We start from the raw sequence: 25334 nt of genomic DNA on the forward strand, positions 1-25334 counted from the left end.
TTGTACATTTTCAGTATCTAAGTCCAGGCAGAGATGACAATGATTCTGATGACATCATCACTGGGAAGATATTCTCATTATTTGAGAGTGTTTTGTCTGGATCCTCCTACTCAACATGATGAATGTAGTTTGACTGGTCAGATAGTGAAAACACCTCTGATATATTTAGCTTAATGATGATGTCACCCAAACCCTCCAAAGTTAGTCAGCTCAGATCATGCCTGTGCTGTCTTTGCTTCTACTCCTGCCTGTTTGGACCCTCTGCGCTGCTAGTACACAACGGTCCTGTGGTAGTGTGTGCATTCCTGTAGCATCGCCCTGTGGTGCTCGCAGACATGCGTGGTACTTTACCTCTTCATGTGTGATACTGTAGGACAGGTGTTTTGGTAGTGGTGCCACATGTTTCTGTGGTAAATCCCTGTAGATTGTTTTGGTGCACTGCTTTTCAGCAGAGAAAAAGCCCACACACCACCTGTCCAGTACTAATCCCTTATTATGTTACCTGCAGATTCTTTAGCATTTTAGCATTCTGGTTTCTATGTTTTTATGAGCCCAGAGGTCATAAAAGAAACCAGTTGTGCAGGCATCTAAAATCTTCAAATGTTGAACATTCATGAAACAGCAGCAGAGAACATTGTTTTCCTAAACAGTGCTGAGCTGTCACTGCTGTGTGACCTAACTACCTGACAGGCACATTTACACCCCTTCATCACACTCACTCGCCCTGTAGAAGCATGTGGACTGACAGCATAGCATCTGTCTGCCTGCACTAAATGTTCTACCCTGAAGCTCCCTTTTCTACTCCATCAAAGCCAAATGCTCCTGTGGCAGGTCAAATCTGTTGTATAACATAGCTGAGAAAATGTTATACAACTTGTTGAATGCCTCCACACATTATGCTGTCAGAGCCGTCACTGAAATCTGGTGCAGTGTTATAATGTCATCGTCTCAGAGGCTTTTCTAATCCAGTCGTATTAAGATGTGGTGTAAAATATGGCAGTGTTATTGTGAGTTCTGTGGTACTGCTGTGGTCCTGCTTTCCTATTTATGGTGCAGGTTGAAATGCTAAACAAGTCTGAGTCTGTTGACTTACATATTACCTGTCCAGGGGGGTGATGGGAAGTTTGGGAATTCACATAATCTAATCCTCTAACATCCCACCCACAGTATGAAATCTGTAATGTTACACATTGTACTACACCGCATATTAATCACCACAGACACGAACTATCTTCTGATTTGTATATTTATGTAACTCACACCCTCCATCAGCTGTTGCAGAGCCTGTCTGTGCCCTGATGGATGATGGAAGGTCATTTCCCAGCCTGAAAAACCTGAAACTTGAAAGCACAGAATGTGCTGAAGGTTGTTCTGTGCTCATCCTGACCTCACCTGACACACTGGCAGCAGTGTAACACTCCAAACCAGCACACAAGTATGTTGACGCTGGGAAAAACCAGAGAGGAAGGTTGTAAATGCTTCTGCGGAGGGACAACATGTTCATTAAGTTGCATAAGGCCTGTTTGTACTATTGCTTTTGATTGGTGGTTATTTATTGAGATACTTGAAATATATTTACCTGCCACGTAACAGTGAGAACAAACATGCACGCAACCTCATTCTGACTGGATCAAGTAAACAAAAGTTGTTACCTAACTAATTGGCACCTACAGTCTGACTATGAGTTGTGATGCAGACAGTATCGCCTCTCTTGCACTTGGTAGCACGGAGGTTCCTGGTTCGATTCCAGCTCGGGCCTTTCTGTGTAGAGTTATCTTCAGGTACTCCAGACAGGCTTGTCAGGTTAATTGGTAACTCTAACTTGCCTGAAGGTGTGAGTGTGAATGTTTGTCTGTGCATGTTGCCCTGTGATGGACTGTGTGACCTGTCCATTAGCTGTATAGGAGTATACTGCAGATTAAATCTCATTTGTAACTTCTTCTAAAAACAACAGAGCAGGATCAGGAATGAGTGTGAACATGCCCTCAGAACATTGCTATAGAGGATAAACAGTGCCTCGGTGACAGATTAAATGCAACTGATTGTTCGCATACATGTTTCACCGAGCCCTCTCTGTATTTAGTGTAGGTGCGTCTGTGGGTCTGCATACTCTGTGTGCCTAAAGCCATAAAACAAAGATTCACAGTTGATTCAACAAAGAGTTTTCCTGCAGCATTAAATCAGCCCTGCTTTTAAGCTGTAATAATAGTTTATAGGAAGGTGAGATTAGCCTGAACATATCAGCCTGGCGCCTGTGTGGTGCTGAGGAGAACAGTTTACACCTGTGGCGGGCCTGTTCTGCTTTCAGGCCTCACGTGCCTCTTTATTTTGGGCTGGAAGGTGAGACTGACGGCTCATGTCTCAGTCTGCTGTGTTTATCTGCTGCTGATAAAGCGGAGCACAGTGGGACTGGAGGTACTGAAGCATGGAACGCTCACAGCTTGTCTTCAGTATCAAACAGACAGCAGCAGTATTAAGCCTGTCTCATTTGTCCCATAACAGTTAAACCTAATCAGTGTTTCCTCCCACAGAGATGCACATTTCGAACAGTCACTGCACTTACAGTCATATCCATTGATTTGATATGTTTTTTAATCACATTTAGATGAAGGAGATGAAGTCTTTGTTAGAAAGGAAATGTGTTAAACCTTTAAATATGATTACTCACGTAGTGGGTAGCTTGACAGGCTGGTAGCTGCCAAACATTCATTTACAGAGTTTAATATGTGTTGTCTGTACCTCTGAGGTGTAAGCGAATGCCTCACTCAGGATAACGGCTCCATAAATATCTCTCTTATAGTACAGGCCTTGTGCTGCATCCTCAGAATATTGACCTTTGACCCTGACCTGCCACCCCCCACCACCTCCTCACACTCTGAGGTACATGTGGCTCTGTCCTCTCACTGTTGATGCAGCGTTTTCACTCCTTCAGCTCACATCTCTCTGATAGCAGCGTCGCGGCTGCATAAGTCAATTACTATGTTGAAAATACAGTTTTCCACAGGAAACACTTACTCACACTTTCCAGGCCTGTGTGAAAACTGGAAAATCACTGAAGGATAAGAGGGCAGGAAAAGGGACGAGTGTGATTCCTGGAAATCGTCCACAGCAGCACCATCGCCGCCGCCGCCTGCTGCACTGCTAACCCGGTCGTAGCGCGACCCCTCTGACCTCTGTGTATGCATGTGCTAAAGGGCATCGGGTCAGCGCTGCTCGAGGGAGCGAGTGAGAGGGTCAGCCAGCTGGCTCAGACATCAGGGGGAGGATGGTGGTGGGGCATCTGCTCCTGCATTTCTGCACACACTGGTTGCGTTAGCAGAAACACGAGAACATTCAATTACACAAGCCCAACAAATCCACCAATAAGCCTTCTAATTACTTCTAACTGAGACTTTTCCATTCTGTACTGCAGAACCTCCCGAGACCTGGGCCACACGTACATGGCTGTTTGACCTTATACTGTGTTTGCATTTGGACAAAATGCCCAAATATATACATGATACATGTAATGTGATTCATTTCATGGAGACATAAAATGAACAGCCCACATCTATATGCTGTTAAGAAAGCAGCACACTGCAAGCTCTGCTTGCTTCACTTCAGCAGCTGAGTGCTTTACCAGGGTGGTCTCAGTCCACACCTGCAAGCTACCACTTGGTCAGGTTCACACAGTGTCACTTTTGAACACTAGACTCCCCTTTCCCCCTTTAGCACCAATTTAAATGTACAGGTAAGAAATTGAGTCCAATAGAACTTCATAGAAGAGCAAATGTGTACCTCCTGAAACCAAAACAAGGAGCTGAAAGACTCTCTACAGAACAACAATGTCCATTAGCATAGCATTAGCAATCTAACTTATTCAGAGAACCTGTTTTATGCCCAGTAACTTGAAGAACTTAATCGTCTCAGTTTACAGTGGACATCCAGGTTTAAATGTCTGCCAGTGGTTATTTCTCCTTTCTACTACTATTGACTTATGTGTCATTCATGTCTGTCCTGATATGTCCTCTGTGAATTCAGACCGCAGACCTGTGGAGCAGTCTCACGGTGTATTGGCATGTGTGTGAGGGAGCAGCACGTATCCCCCTGGACCTTCTCAGGATATTGGGTAATGTCTGGATTCCTTGCATTGTGGCGGTGCTGGCGGACTGCTAATGCAATTGTCGCGCCGGTGAAAGTTATTAGGATCGGCACAGCCAAAATATGAACTAACGACGTGAATGGACTGCAGTTTTCCATCAGAGGCTGGATGCTGAGCACCTGGAAAACAGACACATGTAATAAGAGACTGTGTGTGTGTAGTGCGGCTCCTGGATTTTTTAAGCGTGTGGAACTCACTTCTTCAGAAGTTATTCTCTTTTTTGGTGTTTTGATGGTGTTGCTGACGGAGAACGCTGTGTAGCTGCCACTCTGAAAACTCCCACTTGTAGCTTGGTGTTATATACCTGTGTACGATTGATCTGGAGGACTGAAAGGTGTATCAACATGGGGGCAGATACAGCCTAGACATTCCCTGTTTTCATTGTGAACAGGAACTATGGCAACACCAGAGAAAACCTAAGTAAATATTTGTGTTTCTATTCACCACTGATGAGATAATCCTGATATTCTTTGCTAGTCCTGTGCTTAATTGTAATTCATAGACACATTAAGTCCAAGCAGCAACCTCTAAGCACAAATACAGCCAAAGACTGTAGTTCCTTAAGTGGCCACTTGACTTCACAATTGAGACCCAGTAGACTTCCATGTTAAAAATGTCAATCAATCATCTTTATTTACAGCCTAGGAACTTCACCTTAAACTCGCAAAGCCTACACGCTATTATATTAGCATGCGGATATGTTAATGTGTTGAGAGCCACCACACTACTCAGCATAGTCCCACCAGTCATCCTAGGAGTGACCGTCCGCTCTTCAGACATAAAAACAGCAGAAACAATTTGATGGCTTTTAGGGGAAAAGGAAACTGATGGTGCAGAACAATCCTCCCTTTCCTCTTGCTTTTTGTTAGCATATTTTAAGCTCATGTACTGGCTGCAGTCCAGTGGATACACTGTATAGAAATGATTTTTACTTGAAGTCTGTGGTCTAGACAGGCAGTGCTCGGAAGCGCTCCGCCTCTAAAATGCTCTCAGTTGTACTTGAAGTTGTGTTAAGGATGGAACAGAAAAAGCAGAGCACCAGAATGCAGTGCTAACGCACCCAGCGGGAGCCCGACCTGAGAGATGAATTTAGAAAGAGAGCAGAAAGAGGAAGTTTTGCCAGCTGGCACCATTAAACGATTGTGTGAGTTTATTGGTGAGTGTCAGCTTTCTGAAGGAAAACCCTCTATGGATATTTTACAAGACAGTTAAAATTCTTCAGGACCCTTCAAGCAGATCAGTTTCAGGGAAACTGTTTGCACGCAAGAAACTGTTGACACACCGTGTGTGTCCTAAATGAAGGCGTGTGTGTGTGTGGCAGGCAGGTGCACTGTCCTCAGGCAAAGGGTCAAAGGTCAAATTCTTATTTAGCAGGCCAGTGGCAGGCCGTTTGACAGCTTGTCAGAAAGTTGCAAACCAAGCACAGCTGACATCCGCCACATACCTAAATAGATGGAGAGCGCTAAGTTAATGTTAGCAGGAAATCTACCTGGAAACGCCGGCCCTTGTTTTTTTGATCAGATTTGGTGGGATTACCAGTTAGACAATGGGAGGAGGTGCAGATGTTTCAGGCTATGTGGGACATCACTTACAGATGATACATCACATTTTAATAGGATCTGCAGTCAGGTTGTTCCTCTAATTAAATCACATACATGTAAGAGTTTAAACCTGTTCCCATCCTACAGAAAGACACATTTTCCACTTGTGGTTGACCTTATGTAACAAAGCCACCACAGACTATATGTGCCATACCTGCAGCAGGAGTCCCACATGGGATTGGATTACGTCTCTCCTGCAGTGATAGATGAGGATGATTTTACCTCATCCATCTGAGGTTACGCTGATTATATAACCCCTCTGCAGACACTGTGACAAAGCAAATGTCTGCTAGCATGGTGACTGCTGCTACATACTGTGTGTGTATGAGATGTTTGGCAGCGTGTGTTTACATTAATCTGCACAGATTACCAGCTACCACTAATGTTTACATGACTGCTGTATTTTGGCTTTGACAAAGACTGAGTAAGACGTTCCCATGTCAACAGAATTGTTGGATAACCTTAACGCATTAAGTGTAATCAATTTAAGACTGAGAATTCCAAACATCTGCTTATGTATAAACCCAGTCCAAACAGAGAGCATTTAACAAACCATAAATTAATGCAACAATTTAACTTTCACACAGTAAGCTATGACTACATGCAGTGACTGAGTGCACTTGCACAATACAGTGTTTAAATATAAAGCAGGTTAGCATAGTGACAAGCATAGAAGGTCTTCTTCAGGTACATGCACACTGGTTTCCCTCACTGAATTACATCAGGAATCTGAATAACAGGTACTTTATGTGCTCTAGAAGCCACAGTTCTGAGCCAAATAAACCCTGAAGTAGGATTTTAATGAGGTCTGAGGATGATGGGAACAGTAGAGCAGCAGAGGCCTTATGGTGAACCCAGCCACTATGTAATGAGTTTCTGCTTCATAAATCAAGCAGTAATTACACACAGGCTGAGTGCAAATTCATATAAAGACACAGAACCATTCTGGCTGCACTCTCTCTGCAGCTACTGTAAATCAAATATCAAGTATCCCAACAGTACTCTTTTTTTCTCTGCTATATGCACTTAAACCTTTGCTATAAACTTACATTGAAGGATGATTTGAGCAGCACACACTGACCTCTGGAATCACTGCTGTGGTAACAAATTGTACCAAATGTGTGCCAACATTTGTTAAAACAGGACATGAAGTTTCCATTTGGAGAAGCAAATCTGCCAGCTAACCTTTTTCTTACAGATAACCAAAAGTCATGAATTCCTTGTGTTGAACCTTTCCCGCCCTCCACTCTCAATCAAATGCCTGCTGGGACTCCTTCTTTCCTTCCTGGCCTCACACCTCTCCATCTGTCTGATCAGTTGTTTCCACAGTCCACGCTCCCCTTTTTCCACCCTGTCCATAGGTTAAAGATGGAAAACAGCTGCCTACCCCCCCCCCCCCCCCCCCCAGTCATACAGGCCTCACCTGCAGCTTAATATGCTGCTCTCTAGACGGAAACAATGACAGAACACAGACAGATCCATGGCTGTCCACAGCCTTTGATCCAGGAGTTAGCACCTAATACCTGACACATGTTCAAGGTGTTCACTGCACACACACACACACACACACACACAGGAGCCTTGCCTCTCAGTGATGTTGAAGGACTCATGCGGTTAGGCTCATCCTGCATCCCAGTTTGCTCTGATTGGCCAGTGCCATGTTAATTAGATGTGTGACATCATCACAATGACTGTAACAACACAACTTTTTTCCATTTTCTTCGTCAGTTGTTATATAATTTGTTTAAGTGGTTACAATTACTGGTGCAGGGATCCACACACCACACACACACACACACATTTCTCCTAGAAATTTGAAGAAGAAAAACTATCAGCCAGAAAACAGGCATCACCATCGTCATCTATGCAGCCTGCACGCAAACATGTCTGACTGTTTCTGTCATGAAAACACGCACACTCCTCTCGCCTAATTTTCTCTTCTTTTCTGTGTAAACTTTTACTTCAGGGAATCTGTTGGACAAGCCATGTGTCCTCCTCCTCCCACACACACACACACGTCCTCTCAGCCAGCCACCGTCCAACATCTGCTTTTGCAAGACATTTAAGTTCGTGTTATGTCACCGACTTCCAGTAGAAGCCATTAAACGAGGTCTGAGGCTGCGAGACAAAGGAGGCTTTTCAGCAGTGCCAGCCAAGCTCTGACTGCTGGCTAATTAACATCAGAGAAATGTGCAATCACTGCAGGCATGAGTATGAATATTCAGACAAAAACATGGAACTGCTTGGTCCTATGGTGTTAAATTATACAGACAAAGGGCGATAGTTTGGGGAACAAATATGTTTGTGTGTATGACAACACTGACTCAGGATGCTGCTAGAGACAGACAAGAGGAGGAGATGGAGAACACAGGCATGTTTCAGTGCAGACAGGAGAGACCATACAGTAAGGAATTTCATGTGACACGTTCAATAATGCAGATGAGTGTTATCTGCAAGTCCTAGAACCAGCATTTAGCATTGAGCTAGACACTGAGACAAAGCTGTGAAAACACTGAAGGCTGATACCATGGACTTTATACAGGTATCAGTACACCATCTGTGATGTCATCCACAGAATTTATGGAGGACAATCCTTAAAAGTCATTTTGGTTTATATGTATTTGATATAAACGTAACACATGAAAAACAAACAGACAGCCCACAACCTAAACGGTACTTAAATGATGAAGACAGGCAAAAACAAACAGCCGGTCAGCAGCTAGCATCAGGCTACCATAGAAATACTGCAAAGCGCTGCTATAATGTGGCTGCTACTGGTCACTGCAGCGGGTTGTAAGCTACAGGTAGCATTGTTGTCAATGGTGCTATTGTGGGAGGAAAACTCCACTATACACCAAGGATAAACTGATACATTTGGAGGTCTACAGAGGCACCGACTCTGTTGATAATCCCTCAAACCCCTCAGCTGAGTTTATTTACAGCAGCATAAATAAAAAGCTCAATATGCACTATGTCCCACTGTAGTCTGACAGTGTTTTCATTAGCAGACACCAGTACAAAACAAAGGGCCTAGCCTCTGGCTTTCATTTGGGGATCTGACACCAAGGGCTGCTGGGAGATCTGTTAGGCTGACAGGGGCATTCTGGGAGGAATGGGGTGTAAAGGGGTGGGGTGGGTGCAGTCTGTAGCGCCTGACTGGACTGGAAGCCGAGGCTGGAAAAAGACATGGTTGGTAAAACAGAGGGGAAAGTTCTGAGCGGTGGTTGTGGCACGGCACGTAACAATCATACAAGACGAAAGGGCTGCATGTATGTGTGTGCGTGTGTTTTTGTTTGATGTGCCAGATATGTGGGTTCATTAGCTGCTCTCAGAGGAAACCCAATCTCTTCATGGCTGCTGTAAGTCATTTTGCCATGTGGAACTGCCAGGGCCTTTAAAACTGTCTGCTGCATGCATTAGAAACCAGGCCAAATAAATAACCCCTGAACCAGGGCTGAGTGTGTGTGAGTGTGTGTGTGTGTGCTTCCTCTGCATAGGAAATGAAAGACCAATCAAACTGGGCTGTGTCAGGCTTATTAGTGCAAACTGTGTTTATACAGGGAGGCTGGGGAGAAAGAAAAACAGAGAGGAGTGTGAAAAGGAGCTGAAATCAGCAGCAGCAGGGATACACAAACACACACAGACACACACACTGTAAGAGGCACACCGAGACATGACGAGGTAAAAAGGAAAATATTTAGTTGTTAGGTTAATGTAGATTGTAAGTTAAACATCCTTTTTAAGGGACTTTCCAAAAACAAGCTTATAATACTGTGGCATGTTGAGACTGCCCGAATCAGCCTTCTGTCTGGCTGATACAAGCTATTCACATTCAGTGTTAACTTGTTTAAAGGTAAAATTCTACTTTAATTTACTAAAAACTCTGACAGAAGTTTCTGCCTTGGTATCAAAGGGACCAGGGTCTGATTCAAGTCCTAGAAAATAAAGCATTTTTTCATTCCTTTCAAAATAAGAGTCCCCTGTTGATGGTAACCCTCAGCCTGGCTTTAAAGCTGTATAAGAATTAGCAGGATTGTATAAGGCAGATTTAGTTGAACCACAACTGAGGTGTTTGTTTCATCCTTTGTGTGACCTGTACAAAAGCTGGGGCTGCTACAGTTTTCCTGCTTGACCTGTCGTAGCTGTTTCTGTGACTCACTGCAATGAGACTCTAATCCATGTCATCCATCTGTCGCTCTGAGTACCATTTCAATTGTATCAATCATCTTTAGTTAGATAAAATTGAATAAATCCAAACATTGTCAGTAGTTAGGGCACATTTTTGCTAAAATTAACCCTGTTTTTGGTCATTGGTTGGTGCTTTAGGTCATATTTATGTTAAAATATTAAAAATTCTGTTCACAGAATATATGAGCTGTGACTTAACTCATGACTCTTGTCATCTGTCGTTCACCCCCCCACCACCAACTGACCCATCAGTCTGCTGTCAGACTGTGGAAAAAAGAAGCTCCGGTCACAGCAGTCACGTATAAGTTCAAAGGGCCATGTCGCCCTCTAACAGCACTTTGGTTGGACCGCACACATGTGAGCACACGAGCAGATGCAGTGGCTACACACACTCTGGGATCACTCCCATCCCGTGATTGCAGCAGCACACTGCCAGAGTTTGCCGGGCGCCAGCCATTGTTCAGCATTGCCTTAGCTCCACCTGTCAGAGCGCCAAGCCGCACTCACCAAGGACCTGAGGGAGGACAGCAGCAGGGCCGCGAAGAGCCTGTGCATTGATGCTGCTCCACAAGGCCAGGACGCAACAGGGGGAGCGACTGTCCAAGCCAACTGACTTGGTTTTGGGAGTTTTCCTAGACATTCTGCAGAGCCACGTGTGTTTAAATTGAACATTGTAGGAAGAACAAACTCACATGTTCAGGCTCAAGAATACACGGAAATCTAACAGACCTAAAAATGTACTCAGAGCCTGCCTCCACAAATCCTTTATTTGAATCACAGTCACTAGACTTCGTGACAGTTTGTATTATATTTGACATTTGTGGTTTTGGTAGTTTGAGAGGCTGTGAGGATCAGGTATGCTTCTGTAAGGACATACTGTACACGCACTGTGTACAAACACAGAGGGGGAGTCTGTGCTTCAGAAGTACTTTTTTTAAATGTGACTTTTGTTCCATATTTTAATATCACTCATTATTGTTTGAACTTTTGACAGAAACAAAACACACCCACAATGACCTTCTTCATGAGCCCGTCTTCATGTTTTAACTTGCTCATGTGCAGAAAAGTTTGACTGTGGCCTGTCGATCCTAAACCTGCAGACCATGTAATATATTGCAAAATAAGAGCCTACGTGGAGGCACAGGGAGTACGGCTGTCAATGTGAGGGCCGATGTAAAGGACAGCGGTGTGTGATAAATGTCTCTGTATACAATATAGCGTTTATTTTGTGTATTTCCTCTATAAACTGGGGATCCCCTGTCTTTGAAAGCCCAGCATGCTCTCTAGTTAGCTGGTAGCTAAACATGGAAACAGACCTTCTGAAGCCAGCAGGAAACAGGAAAAAAACAGGATCAGAAGTCAGAATACACACCACTAGGACAAGGCATTAAAATTAAAATTGTTTTACATAAAGTGAAAAAAATCCTAAAAGTAACCGTGGTCACCCCGTGACAGACACCAGAGTATAGGTGGTATTTAGTGCAGCTGAAGAACAAAATAACAAGGAACACCTGAGCAATCTGCAGCATTTCATGACACTACCGAATTTATTGCAGCACCACAAAAATGCCCTGAGATGAAAAGCTACAGTGTTATAAACCAGCAATGGCCTTCACCGTGGTTATCTCAGGTCCATTCCTGCCAAAATGTGCTGGTTTATTACAGCCCTGTCTGCAGATCAGCTCCATGTGCTGTGACCTGCCTCTGTGCTCTGGTTGGAAACTCTCCTCTGGAGTTTTTGTGTGTGTGTGTGTGTGTGTAAAGCAGGTCATTGTTGTTCAGGTATTTTGGCAGGCCACACACTCTGTGCAGTGACAGACAAATGGTACCTCTGGCTCACCTGCTTCAGATGCTCACAAAAGCTGGATTTTGTGCACCGGTTGAGCTCCCTGCTTGGTTCACAGCTTTCTTTTGGGAATTAGGAGAGTGAAGCAAGAGGGGAAGATCAGGAGATAGTATGAAGTAATGTGGCTTATCAGATAAAGCTGTACTTTCTGCCTGCCAGGTCATTACGCAACTGGCACATATGCACAAAAGCTAACACACATACACTGTGTGCAGACACTGTGACTTCATGCAGATAAGAAGACGAATGTCAAGCCAGTTTTTCATAGACGTCCACCTTGACGTTGACATTTAAAATCCCTTACAGAGACAGAACGGTAGAAGTGCGTTTAAACTGTAGTCAGCTCAACTCTCTCAGCTAAATGCTGTCATATGTTTACCCTTTTAGAAAGTGTACACTACCCTCCCTAGCGTCTATGTGTTATTGTAACATTACCTTTAGCATGCAACATATGTATGACTAGTAAACTAGTAAACAAAGCAACATGGAGGCCTGTTTACTGTTGTTCTTTTTTGACTGATATGGCAACTTCTGTAGAAAACAGGGTTAAATGAATTCCGCTGTTAATATTTAGGTAATGTTTAATGTCATTGCTGCTGATTGGAGCTTGTGCTCTCATGGCACAAAGGATCATTTGTCCTAAAAGTGAACTGTGGTTGTGTCCTTTCTGCAGGCTAAGGTCAGATGTTAGTGGGTCTCAGCATGAAAGAGGCTTAAAAACTTCATGTAACCTGAAAAATCAAAACAAACTTCCAAACCATTTAATGAATGACTCGTGCAGAGCTGGCTTTGACTGAGTCGGAGTCTCCTGACAGGTAATTATGCTATTTACACTACAGCACTACCAGCTGAAGAAAAGTACACCTCACTTCTGCTGTATCCTGCTATTATCCCCAGCCTTGTTTGGCAGGTGTTACTGTTTCGTGTTAAGGTTAAATCAGAGGTAATTGCCCTCCATTATATCCATGTGAATCACGGGAGGTACGGCGAGGTGATGTGAAGGGTGCACAGAGAGAGAGAGGGGGGTTAAGTTTGGAACAACAACCTGTAATAGACCCCTGCAGGCTAAATAAAGGCAGCCCAGAATACTCGCACAAGCTCACAAATGAGGGGTCGTGATCCCTGATAAGTGAACAAAGGAAGCGTGTGTGTGTGTGTGTGTGTGTGGACATGGACAGTAAGAGAGTGTGCAGTTGGCTGGTCAGCATGTGGAGGCCAGAAGTCACCTTGTCCCACAGGGGAGGCAACTGATCCACACACACACATCCCGCAGCCAAGAAAAGCAGGACGGAACCCTAAAACCAGACAATGCAGTCCTCATCATGCAGATTGGAGCTGCCAAACACACAGGCTGCAACAAAAAGGAGAGGAAAACAACAGCCAGCGTGAGGATCTGGAAAATCTCAGCGCAGACAGGAGAACAACACACTGCTCTGCAAGGAGCTGGATCTCAGAGTGTAAACATGGCACAGCCTCTGGACAGGCTGATCTGAACCCAAACATACAAAGAACCAAAGGCTGGTACAGCTACATCCTCTGTCCATGAATAAGTAGTGACACATCTAAATAAACAAAGATATGACTTCTTGACGGCTTGTATGAAGCACAGCTGTCTGAAAACATGCTCTCTAATTACTCCTGCATCATTCTCAGGGAGACTGACTCCACGGTTAGGAAGCTGTTAAAGACTTCATGCTGTGTTATGTATGCTAGAGCAGTGCACAGGAAAGGAGCATTTATTGCCGATTATCTGTTAAGCATGTTTTAAAATACATATTAAGACTGAAAGAGTCATTGGACTCTATGAAATACTTACCATTGAATAAAAGAATAAGTATCACACAACATAAACATCTGAGGCTTTCACTCTGGTGCCTGCAGTCATGATGCTGACAAAATCACATGCTAGACCAAATGCTAGACATTACCCAGGGAGAGAATGAAAGGAGATGCAGACAGCACAGTCATCATCAGAGACATAGTGAAGCTTAAACATATGGGCTTTTTGGCAGTGAGCAGACTCTATACTCAGCACATCAGTCAGCCAAATGTGGACTACTTTCAGGACAGAGTGCAGAAAATCAGAATGCAAGAGTAGGAGAGGAGGCAGCCTGTCCAAACAGGACTGTCTGAGGACCACGAAACCCAAGTAGAAGAGGAAGAAAAAGCAGTCCTCTGGGCTGTGCTGTGGAGAAGTGGGTCGAGAGGAAAAGCTCAGACCACCACGGCGCACAGTCGACTCACTTCAGCTTTTCCTCAGGAAGCTCAGGAAGGGGGGAGCACATGTGACCCCGAGCTCCGGCCTTTATATGAAGTGTTAATTGAGTCCCATGGGCGAAGGCTCTCAAAAATAGGCCTTCCCCTGTTTCACTCCCGGCCGTTCCAAAAGGCTCCCATATCACATGGTTCAGAGTGAGTGCAAAGGTTACACAACAGCTCTGCAGGAGCAGGAGCCAGCAAGGTTTTTACAGAGGGCTTAGTGAGGATCGCTGAGGCAGCTTTTCCTAAAGCTTCACGCTCAACTCGACTACTTTCAGGCACTTTTCTCCTTTGTCAGCAAGCAGGAGCTCAGTGCTGAGAATGACTTATGAATAATAACATTTCAACTCAGAGTGCTTGAGAATTGAGACATCAACATCAGGCCTGATAACACCAGTATTTATTATTATTTGTATATTTAGTAGATTGTTGCATCAATGAACTCTTTGGACAAAAGTCCACTCAAGCATGGTGGTGGTAGCATCATGCTGTGGGGCTGCTTCTCAGTACCTGGGGCAGGGAGGCTGAGAGAAGGATGCCAAATAGGTCATAAAAGAAAGTGTGTTCCAGGGAGCAGCGAAGTGATACTGGACCAGTGGTTCATCTTTCAGCACAACACTGAACCACTGAACACACTTTTGTGGTGCAGGGACAAGACTGTAACTGTTCCTGAGCAATCCAGCCAAAACCCTGACTGAAACCTCACCCCACCGGAGAGGTTGACCTGACTCTGTTCTGGCTCATCTGTTGCCTCACTTGAAAACAAGCCAACAGAGGCAGCCTTACCTTCATCTCCATCTTCATCTTTATCGTCCCATCTGGAATATGTTGTCAAATCCAAAAATCTTTTCATAAGGTGTGAAACACTGGCACTCTAAACACAGCTACAGTAACAGTTTGATTTAAAAGTAGTTGTGTTTGCAGCCTAAGGTAGCAGGAGATGAGTTATCCAGGTTTTGTTACGTTCACTCACAGTTCAGCACTTTGCAGCAGAGCAAAAGAACGCATCAAGGTGTCAGCTTGCTAGCTAATGAGATGTGGACTCTCAACAGTATGTCAAGGTATAATGCACCATTTTAAGGTGGATACTGAGAGATTTCTGCAACCGATCTGCAACTATGGGAAAGACTTGGGTCCACAACTTACAACCAGAGACCAAAACAAGCCAAGAGAGTCCACCAGGGAGGTCTGCATCAGAGTAGCATCTATTTTTGTAAGTGTACACATTAGTTTCTCAGTTCCTATACTATTCTACCATATTGTCACAGAAGTGACCGTATCTATTGAATGTTTTAAACAAGCTGTCTGGTTGGTATTTTACCTGTTCCTGTGAGATGTGCAGACTCATGTGACTGGCTCAGTGAGGTCTGAGTCTGAGAGGGAGCCTCATTTACAGTGTACGTTGCTTTCACGTGAGCTGCTTGTATTACAGGCTTTGAAGGAGTTTAAAGAGCTTGTCTCTCTCCCCCAGTTTTGTTTACAACAGTGTTGTGTGTTTGCAGATGGATCAGGCTTTAAAAAGCTGCATCACTTCTGCCTGGGTGGCTTCATGTTCCTACTACGTGGCGGTTTGTACCCCCCATGAGAGGAGGCCTGCCGATGAGCTGTGGAGGGCGGAGATCAAGTTTCAGCCAATAAAAACTCTTCTTCTTGTCTCTATCTAGACCCTCCACGCAGCCCTCAGCCCGCCCCACACCCCCTCCATCCACAGCCGGTGTGTTGTCTTGTGACCCATTTTGAAAGAAAATCAAAGGCAGGCTTTGCTGTGTCAACATCACAGGCAGCAGGAGTATCATTGTTAGGCTGGGCTGAGATGGAAAGAATGAGCCGCTCAGATAAAAGCAAGGATCCTGTGTCAGAGCCATTAAGGAGGCTCCTTTGACTTTGAGTCTGAATCAGGTTCACTGAACTCTTGGCCTTAAACAAAAAAGTATGAGCAATTTGTAGAGAGATTGAAGCCCTGACTGCTTTCTGTTTATTAGTCTAGACGGGGGACTATCTCCATAAACAATTAACACTGAGGCCTCATGGTCAAGTGCATTAAAAGCTTTAGTGGAAGCCTGATATTATACATGTAGATGGAATTACACTCATTTGACATTATAAGTCAGACTTGTTTAAAAGTAAAACCTCTAAAAACAAACCCACCACTAACATCAGCTGTAAAAAACAAAAAAACATATGACTGCAGCTACAGTTAAAACCTCTCATGTTGCTCTAGCATATTCTGTTTGTGTTGCTTCCTTTACACTGCACCTCTACACAAAAACACAGCTACACTCATAGTGCTGCACTATGGATGGCAAAAGGTTTTCATCCACTGCAGGCACATGGCACAGGAACTGTCCCTGATCAGCTAACTTCTCCTTTCTATTCTTACGTTGTTGTGCTTTATTTATTTATTTATTTATCTATTTATTGGTTATTGCATTTGCCCAGTGTTTACCCACGGTGCCCTTTTAGGGAAGGTGCAGTGCAGGCCAGGTTGTTTAGAAGGAACAAAAGAATCCATCCGTTAACCCCATCGGTTACAGCCTAAGATGGTCTGACATGGGTTTCCTGTTGTCACAAAGTAGTTCCTTGGAAGATGCTGCAAGAAAGTTTATAGCATGGAGCAGAGGTGGACTGCTGTTCATCTTTTCGTTCCATAAGAGGTCAAAACTCTTGCACGTTTCATATCTTGAAAAGCTGTAAATCTGGCAGTAAATCATGTTTTTGGAAAGCTTATTGTCTAAACAGTTTTTCATATGAATGTGGGAAATCAGCCCCAGTCATTTTAATGTGTGACTGTAAAAACATCACAGCTACTTTAAGAACTGAGGAAAGAAAGTCCTGTGGGCCCCTCGTGGCTCCGCAGAACAATCTAGACATACACGGCTGTCAGGTTAAAAAACAGGAGTGTTTTTCTTAGCTCCTGAGAACCTTCTGGATATATGCTCTTACTCCACATCAACAATACGTACTGTGTATAAACACAGGGCTAATGAATGACTCTTCAGCTCAGGTTGGTCCTCCCTCTCCCTGTTTTTTCTGCTTTGCCTGGAGACACAGGGGGCCCCGCAGTGCAGATCTCCTCTGGATTAGTCAGGAATGCGGCTCCATGAGTAGGGGGGCGCTTCATAATGCACTTTGCTTTTCCAAAGTTCTCTGCTTCTATCAATAGCAGCCCGCTGTGCACCCAGTGCCTAAAAACAAACTGGACTGGGACTTATCACAGCATGGCCTGCTACTGTATGTACAACCACGTGCTGGAGCCATGTTTGTAACACACACACACACACACGAAATGTGCAGAGACGAGAGGCGCACAGTGTAATACACACATAAGCATTTATAGGTACAGCTGTCTACCTGAGGATGCAGGACACCTGTCTGAGGTTGTAATCAAGTTTGTGGGAAAAATATGAAGTGCTAGTTCAATATGAAGTTCAATGTTAAAATACATTAGATTATAATTGCATTGTCACAACACAACACAACACACAACACAACATTGTCAGTCTATTGTTGTTAATCGTTGGTGGATTCATGTTTGTACCTCCAAACAGGCAGTGTGGTTTTAAACAAACCACTTCTCTTAGCAGAGTATTGCGGTCAGGGATGTTGCTGAGGGAGGCTGAGCACAGTGAAACCTGTTCGCCTTTGGCACAGTGAGATAAGAAGATAAGAGCACACAGGTCAGTTTCCCTCCAACACTGAAACCTTTTCCTCTCAAGGTAAAAGCCTGAGAAGTTTACTTTCAAATGATGACCTTTATTGTATGGTATGTGGCTGATTATGCAATAAAGCAAGTTGTATACACAATGAGCACATATATTATGATGTAGAATTGGTTAAAGTGTGACACATGCATCACATCTGCTGTTTCTGCCACTCACACATTAAAATACTAAACAGTATGATTCTTTGTTCTTGCCTTCGAATAAGAGAAACGCAGCCGAGGCTTCCCTCTCACTAACAGATCTAACAGCTCTTTCTATATTTGGAAATCTATTACTAAAATTCAGTAGTTCTTATGTTTCTGTTCACTTTGATGGAAACACACTTCATTCTCATTGCGGTGCAGCTTTTTACAAGCTGGCAGAAAGTTTACATGAGCGAGCGGTGAGGAGAAAAACAGGCTGAAGGTGCTGACCCAGCCGTGCTGTGTGGAGCTGTACACCGGCCCTGCAACTCACAAGTCAGCACCCTGGTCTAAACACGGCTCTGCTCATCATCGCACCCCTCATAACCACACGCAAACACACCCTCCCTTCACTCCATTTGGCAGATTCTCACATGAGAGGGTGGTCCTTCCACTATCAGTGTTTGGATTAGCCTCTCATTACTCCACCTCTGAGGCTAATATACAGAGTGTGATGGAGCTACAGTTTACATGAGCTCATAGCTTTCAGTCTCACATGTGAGGAGGAGGAGGAGGAGGAGGAGGCCTGAGGACAGAACACAAAACAGCAGCAGGACACCCAGATACCCAGACATCATCTCTGTCTGAGGAGGACATCAGAAGCTTTAAGACTCACTGACTCTGGAGATCTTATCACATAATAAAACTGCAATCTCACACATCGACCTTTGCTACTTTGAACACTGTGTGCACAAACACACAAACAAACATGACAGTATCAATCTAAGGGAATGGGAATCTATGGGCTAATGTGTGTGTGTAGTGTGCAGTCAAAGGGTAATATCAGCCGTTATAAGAGCTTCTCCGTGCCTACAGCACTGATCCCATGATGAACACTGTAGCTCTTGTGCAGCTGTCGAAGCTTGTGATGTAGTGATTCATGTAAATCTCTGCTTAACCAATATTTAAAGCCACCAGCCATGTTTAGCACAATGAAAATAATAAACTTATTTAGGTTAGATTAACTGCATTGTCTCGTGATGTACTTATAGTGGGCTGTAACAGCAACATAAGAGCATCAAGTGTGACACAATAACTGAATGTTGGCTACTGTATGCTGCTTATGTTTCAGGGTCAAAGGGCATTTGAAATGAAACTTCCAGCTGGCAGCGGATGGACGTGCATGCCCACGCGTTACAGCAGCGCGTACGTGCAGCCACACATTACCGCCGTTCGAAGCACCTGGCTAATCTCAGGGGTATATCTGCACCTGTTGTGATGTCAGAGTTTGATAGGGCAGGTGTGACTGTTTATAGCACACCTTCTGCGAGGTCCAGAAGCAGCCTTCACAATCATTTCCTCTCTTATTCACAGATAGATTCTCAAAGTGCAAACAGAGATGTGCACAATGCCATGGCTCAATAAACCATGTTCACACCATACTGAGGGACACAGCTGGCTTGTTAGCAGCTCCATACTCTCTTATATCCACTGTTTGGACGCTAACATGTTTAAAGTTTATGCATTGTTGTAAAAGTTAGCAAAACAACAGCACAAGAAAAAGCAAGTAGACTTTAATGGCCCAAAAACAAGAATGCACTGTCCTTCTCACAGCTAGCTGTGGCTTGTTGTTTTGTCTTGTGGGCTATTATCCATCATTCTCCTTATTACAGGTCAGTGAACCATCAAATGATTTTGGTAGAAGGCTACTTGATGATGTGGAGCTGCAATCCAGAGAGAAGAAAAGAAAGAGCTCATCTTCTGTCTTTGCATGTTTGCATTTAAAGGTATTTTTGTGCAGTTCACTCCCTCACTGTCTAGGTTTTACATTCTCTTACAGCAGCTCAGACACAACAGATGTCTCATTTAGAAAAATTCTTCAAATGTCTGAAAGAAAACCTGCCGACCCCCTCCATGACCTGGCCTGAATCGTTATCGTTAACAGGCCTTAGAAAGTGAGAAGAACAGCCCTCACCGTCCTCCTCACTTGATGAATGAGATGGCAAATGAATGATAAATGCCCTGTGTGCCCCTGCAGAGAGAAGCCACATGTGCATTCAATTCAATCTGCTCACGTGAGCTGGTCACAGGAAGAAAAGTGTGTGTGTGTGTGTGTGTGTGTGTGTGTGTGTGTGTGTATGTGTGTGCACAGGAACAAAAGAACCTTTGTCACTGGAAGGCACCACAGGTGAATGACATCATCTCTCCCACTGTGGGACTGTAGAGATTAGAAATGTGTTTTTCTGTGTTTCTGTGTATGTGCGTCATTCACTTTTTTTCCCATGAGAAAAATAAATAAATAAAAGCAAAGACACACATGAACCAATATCTTCCATGGATACAATCATACCTCTTCAGACAAGGGAGTGAACATGTACTCAGCCTGAACACAACACACAAACAAACATGTGACTTCATGCATGTTGTAGTGGCAGATTGTGTTACGCACAGTGATACTAGTTCCAAACATAAAGGAGCCTTCTCAAGGCTACATGTAGACTTAAAAGTCTTAGTTGCTTAGTTGACCGTCACTGTAGGGATAGCCAGAAACCTGTTAACACATAATGACTCATTTGTTCAAAATATGAGCATTGTCTGTTCTACATGACACAACAGTAATAACACACTAGGGTTAGTGCGGGGTGTCAGTGTTTGCTCATGTAAACCTACTTTAGTCCTTCCTGTAGTGTACATGTGACACCATGCTGCATGACTTCACCTCCTCAGATGTAGCAGCGCCCACACAAAGACAACAACAACAATCCACGTCAAAATGAGGTCATCTGGACCAACAGGTCAGATCTCTTTGCATATCACTGACTTCTGTGTTTTCATACTTCTGTCATCAGAGCTACACAGATGTTGACTGGTGACCTGTCCTGGGTGTGAGAGTCATTTTTGTCCCTTTTGGTTGTCAGCAGAAGACTCACAGGGTCCATCAGTGCAGTGTCAAACAGCAAGGTGTAAATATAACACAGTTTTAATGCATGAAGTTGACATGATGTATGTACATATCAAACATGTTAGCTTGACATCTGTGAGAGTAAACCATGAGTGAACTAAATATAAACACATGTTTTAATCCAGAGTTGTAATGAAATATTCATGAGTGTAGCCTCAAGACACCAAATTAAGCTTCAGTGGTTTTCGACTTGTGATAAATTGTGGTTTTGTTGAGCTCTTTGATTAAAGCTGTGCAGTACAGCATGTCTGATGAGTGTTCCAGCTCTGTCCCAGCAGTGTGTTTACTCTGTCAGAGATGCTCAGTGTTTACCTGGCAGCTGAAATGTTCGGAATGCTGCTTTAATCAGGTTACAGTGAAAACACCAGTGTTAATGTTAATGCAGCGAGCAGCACGCTGTGTACAGTGGGTGCTGCGGCTCCACACAGCGCTGATGTGGTTAAGCATTGTGCTCCTGATGATAACACCAGATGCTGCCCCCCCCCCCCAACTCCCTGCGGGTTGTAACCCAGGAGGACTCACACTGATCCCACATCAAAGGCCGCCCTCATACACACACTTTAATCTACTGTATAGGATTCTTCATGTGACCTCTGACCATCCTGCTTTTAAAATCTGCTGTATACATTAGACATCCTCATTGTAGTGGCTCAAATTGTTGTTGTAAAGCTTAGACTCAAGTGAACATAGAGGACAAGATCTGCAAAGTAGGCCCTGTCCCATCAATCCTGACACATCTTAAGTGCTGTGCTCTGCTTATTTTTTTAAGGGCTCAACAAGCTCCTACACCTGCGTAGTTGATTATATCTTCCATTATGAGAAACAAACATGCATTAGCAGCTTAACATGATGCTCTCAGCAACAGAAGTGCACACTTTCAGATCTTCAACAGGCCTCAGTCGAGTCATTCAAAGTGACAAACTGTTGAGGAGATAACAGCAGAGAGGCACAGAACTGAGCCCATAATTGAAGGTTGAACCTCTAAAAGCTGCTGATGAACAGCAGGAACTCTGCTCACTTCTGGCCCAGACCTGCTGGACTGGCTTTACTGACAGCTTCCAGAGGTTACCTGGATGACTCCCATTGATTCATTATTTGTGTATGCTGTGTACACTATTCATATCAACCATTTCTTACATCTAGATTTTTATGTGTTAGAAAAGGAGCTCTCATATGTAGTTTAGCATTTCAAAACAGCTGAGCAGCCGAGCTACCTGGTTTATAGCTGCCCTCTTGTAAATATACTGTTAAGATGTTGTGTTGTGTAGCCCATATTCCCATAAATTGTGTCATAATGTGTAATGTAATGGACCTTTATGTGTTCATATTAGATTCATTGATATGAGAGTAACGTTGTTATAATGTTCCATTATCACTTCCATCAGATCACTACACATATGATATCATCTTAGTTTCACCCAGCAGTTTATTAGAGAGCAAATGGATGACAACAACCAAATCGCACATGTGCCTGTGAGGCCTGTTTTATTTTCTGATGGTAGATAATCACAGCTGACAATCACAGTCCCTTCACTTCACCCTCATCTCCTAAAAGGCTTCACCTATTGTACTGTACCTGCAGCCACAGGCTGAGCCTGCAGTGACAGCTCCAGACGTCTGCGGGGACAAAACCAGCAGCCTGGTTGTTTGTAAAGAGGCAGACAGCAGAACAATGGGGAGGAGGATAAGAGGAGCGACACAGGACATCTCCTACCATCTGAGAAAAAACACGGGCACATTGAACTCACATGTTGGCCTTATGCAGGCATGTGTGTGTGTGTGTGTGTGTGTGTGTGAGGTTATTGTTCTAAAGCAGCAGCCTAATACTCCGGTCTATTGAAAGAACAAGAGGAGGGTGATGTCACCTGCTTTTTAAACAAAGCGCTGACATTTGTGAAGCTAAAATCAGCAGTTGAGGTGTGTGAGGTTTATTTGTGTTTATGTCATGCTATGATGATGGAATGTCTCGAAAATAATGCAGCAGCATGTGCTTGAATTAGTTTGGAATATCTGCAAACACTATAAGTTTGCTATAGGACTGCAGCCCCCAGCTGCGAGGACTCCTCAGGTTTCACTTTGACTGCTACATGCTCCCAGTATTACTATGTGTGACTTGTAAAACAGTAAACCACAGGGACTTAAGCTGTGGGGAAAAAGAATAAGAGGGAGTTATTTTTGCAGTGCACACAGATTGAGATGGCAATGCAGGCACAGGTTCATCCTGCATACTTTACCCCTGCTTTGATAAGATACCTTATAATGTGACAGGGTTAGTGGAGTTGATATTGAATATCAGCCTATCAGTATCATCTGCTGCTGATTTGGTACCAAAGAAAACCCAAAACCCTGCAGTGAGGTGTCATTTCCTCATCCAATGTGTTCAGTTTAACCAAAAATACAGCAGTAGAGGTAAGGCACCTTCATCACCTGGAGTTGTTCCGATCCACTAAGGGCTGAAAGGTTAATAGTTCATCTCTGCAGATACAACATGTGGTTACAGTTATGGTAACATGTTTCCCATTATCATCAATGATGGGATTGAGTGCCCCTTACCCTGAACTGTTCAACATTTCAAGTTCCATCTTCCACAATAGAAGGACTGTAATCATGTAAGGGCCGTGTTACCATTAGCAACCCTTTGTTGCTGGTGAGCTCCAGGATTTAAGAGCTGACTTGCCATTGTTGCAATACAAATAAAGCTGTGGCAGCCAGGAAATGAGTTGTTGCCATTCAAAGTGATGCACATACATACATTTCTGCAGGAGCTGAGGGAAGGCCATGTGTTTGTTTGGCTGCTGAGTTTAAATATATACATGAATGACTCTTAAACACAAGATGGGCATGAATATGGAGGTGACAAATGAAGCAAACCAGCAAATGCAAATCAGGAACAGAATATGATTCAGTTGAGGGAAAGATGCTCATGTTACAAAGGGAACGCTTGTGATGACAAAGATGAAGGCTTTGGTGAAACCAGGAATGTCACTGAGAGCTGGTGAGCTGGCTGCATTTCACACACACACACACAGCTCAGCTCTACCTGGCAGCCTAGCGTCCTGATGTCAGTGTGGGCAAAGAACGGTATGCTCCCTGTTCTCTGCCAGAGTTAATCACCAAACCACAGCCGCCGCTCAGGCAGAGAGACTGGACAATAACAGCAGTATGACGATATGGAAGGCACAGGCTGCTCAGTGCTCCCGGTGAGCTTTGGGGCTCAACCTCAAGTAAAATCTGACATTTGACTTTGTCGTGTTTTTGCCGTTAAGTTAAGCCTGCCTGGTGTTTGGAGTGACTCATGAATGATGGTGAGGAGGAACAAATACCCAGCTGCTGCAGGAGAGCTGCAGGCTCACCTTTTAAACTGCACAGGCACACTCTTCTGTGTTTTAGAACCGGTGGTGAAAGGTAGTGTCACTTGGCTTTGAGGATTCCCACAGTTACTGGCACATAAAGAGGACTGAAATGATTTAAATACTGATTAAGCCAAGGGCCAGAAGAAACCAGCTGATGTTTGATGAGGTAATTACAATTCCATCCTGCTGCAAAGTCTTTTTCCAAATAAAGGCAGTACGATCCATTCATGTAATACTTGTGGCTCAAAGGGAACATATACAATGGGTCTAGTCAAATTTATTGTACAGGGAGCCGACATTGGAGAGTAAAGCGCCTGGCATTTTAGCCTTAAGCTGTGCTACTGCTTCTCACACAACACTTGCGACCCTGAGGACTTGTTGGCCTATTTAGTGGTTTAAAGTGGTACGCCACACAGGTGTTCATGCTAACTCTTCCTAATCGCTGCAGCACAATGATCACACTCACTAAAGCTAAGGCTATGTGAGGATTAGGAGATGGAAGAAGGAAGATGACAGAGCTCCAATCATACCTCGGTGGAGACCAATTACATGCTCTGCCCATCATTCATCGCTAAATCGATTTACTCTGCCCATCAGGCATGACAAGGAGAAAAAATCACTTTTATTCCCTCATGACACTGACACACAACCACACAGCAGCATCTGGTGGTCCCGGCGTTCCAGGAGCAAGGTGGCCCAGACGAAACTTCCTGCCGCCCTAGACTGTCGGGGGGGAGCAGCCTCTGCTGACTCAATAAGAGAGAGAAAAAAGGCCGTCATGTGACAGCAGCTTCCAACCACCACACTCCTCCACCAACTTTAATTAAAGCCGTCAGGGGAGATAAAAGTCTGCTGTTACACAACCATTACATAAGGTGCAGTTTATGGACAACAAGCACAAATAGGTTTTCAATTTAAACTCTCACGAGGACAATTACAAACAGTTTTAAAACGCTGAATGTACACAGACTAAGACAGGAATGTAGGGGTTAAATGCATAGGGTTGATCTTCAGCCTCTTATTGCACAGACATGAATTTACGCTCAGTTGCTGCCAAGATTTTGAGCTGCATGGAACAGAGTGGCAGCAGCAGCTCCTCTGGTTTCAGCAGTAAACTACACTGGGGGTCGATGAGGCGAC

The sequence above is a fragment of the Parambassis ranga genome, chromosome 2, assembly GCF_900634625.1.
Source record: "Parambassis ranga chromosome 2, fParRan2.1, whole genome shotgun sequence".
In the NCBI taxonomy this organism is placed as follows: Eukaryota; Metazoa; Chordata; class Actinopteri; family Ambassidae; genus Parambassis; species Parambassis ranga.